We start from the raw sequence: 1,806 nt of genomic DNA, 5'->3' as shown, positions 1-1,806 counted from the left end.
AATATCCAAAATTTCCTGCTGGAGAGCACAACAGTTGTTGTTACAACATGTTACAATTTTTATTTTCGAATATTTACCTTTGTTCAGTTTGCGCCTCCCGTTGATACTTTGCTGCAGTATTGAGTGCTACAATTAAGCCTCGCACCGTTTATAATATTGAACTTTTTGAAGAAAATATTTTTTTTTAAACGGTTTAAGCAAACTTGTAACCCGGCACTGAATTTATTCCACTTCCCCGAAGCCTGCTGTAGCTGTTTGCTTTGATTGATTTGCTGTGCTAATGGTTTAAAGTAAACTAGTTGAGTTGGACTGGACGCCTTCTTTCGAATACAACACTCTCATAAATATTGAAACTAACCTTAAATAAAATCACCATTGCGGTTGTCACACGATAGAAAGGGATACAAAACAGTTTGTTTACTCGCACACATTTTCAAAAGGCGCGAAACCAGATGAACCTACCGTGATACAGACGAAAACTGTCCTAAGTTCAGGACGATTGTTCGAATATCTGTGACCTCGGTAACACTTCATCCTGGATTTCTGGAAATAAGGAATGTCACGAGATTCGGGAGAGTTTTCGTTCGAATTTCGCGACATTTGAGCACTTTTCCTGTGATTCGGAGAATCATGGTCCCGAGCGGAATAAATGCAATCTTAGTGTGTACGATGTTCAGAGATTTGAGCATCGATTGACAACTTAAGTTACACTCTATAGGAAGTGTTCTGTACTCTTGTACGATATGAACTAATTTGACATTTGATTGATTGTTTAAGAGACAGTTTATACGAGGTGTGATTTAATCTTGTGCGATGTGGAGCCTAAAACGATTTTGCGAACCTCTGTATGTAGCATGTTATGTGTAGTATTGTGATTAAAATACGATGCTCACCAATATTTCAAATGACTGTATTTTTTCGATTTTTAATTAAAAAACAATAAATGCAAATGAATCAAATTATTTATTCATTTTTATTTCATTGAGTCGCCCAATCTATCACGGATTTTCTTCTTGCGGACCGAGGCGATTCCCGGGCGGCACATCTGGTAGCTGTATTGCGGCCGGTTGGCCATGAACTGATGGATTCGGGTAGCGGTATTCGCGAACGCACTCATATACTTTGGTCGAAAACTTCCACAGCAACGAAATCGAGATCTGTTTTGTAAATAAAGGAATGGAAGAAACGATGAAAATATGTATAATACTTAATTCAAATTTGACAGCACACCACATCCACAATAGTTTTCAATATAAGTTTCTTTTTGTTACCTTCAATTCCGGATGCTTCCCGACAATATCATCTGACGCATTTATTTTCGTGCAACCGGACCACCGATAAACCAAGCAGCTGTCGGATGGAAGCAGATAGCAATAGTTAAGAGCTGATCGGTTGATCGGATGCCGGTGTAAAATCTTGCTTGCTTATAACAAGTGCTGGAATGAAAATCCTGTTATTTACTTTTTATTAAATGCCCTTAAATCTTCTACCAAATTACCTGTCAGCAGTCCTACAAAGCTTGATGGTATCTTTCGGATGGAAATGATTTGCAAATCGGTGCAAATCATCCTTCCCCGAACCTGAACAACCGACAGAAAAAGTCGAATATAAACAAATCACTTTGTGCGATGATGATTGCACGCTCAAATGCTACTACTCATTATGTGACACTTAACGACATTGATTTGTCCCTTTATGTGATGATCGTTTGCAATACACAAAAGTGATGATAAACGAAGCTTATGTGAGATTCTTTACGATTATATCTGTAATCAAGCACGGTTTCGATACCAAAGGAATTTATGA

The 1,806-nt window shown here is 38.0% G+C and overlaps 1 long non-coding RNA gene across 1 annotated transcript; it reads right to left on the bottom strand.

Annotated features, from left to right (window-relative positions):
* Window positions 1–1,030: 1,030 nt before the first annotated feature.
* LOC129751735 (uncharacterized) lies at window positions 1,031–1,604 on the bottom strand. Its single transcript, XR_008738786.1, has 3 exons — window positions 1,499–1,604; window positions 1,272–1,436; window positions 1,031–1,157 (listed from the first exon to the last, which is right to left on the bottom strand). It is a non-coding gene; the product is annotated as an uncharacterized LOC129751735 (long non-coding RNA).
* Between the last annotated feature and the right edge of the window lie 202 nt (window positions 1,605–1,806).

This window comes from Uranotaenia lowii, chromosome 3 (assembly GCF_029784155.1).
Source record: "Uranotaenia lowii strain MFRU-FL chromosome 3, ASM2978415v1, whole genome shotgun sequence".
NCBI lineage: Eukaryota > Metazoa > Arthropoda > Insecta > Diptera > Culicidae > Uranotaenia > Uranotaenia lowii.
The sequence above is the reverse complement of the archived record's forward strand: the minus strand, read 5'-3'. Positions and strand labels throughout refer to the sequence as shown.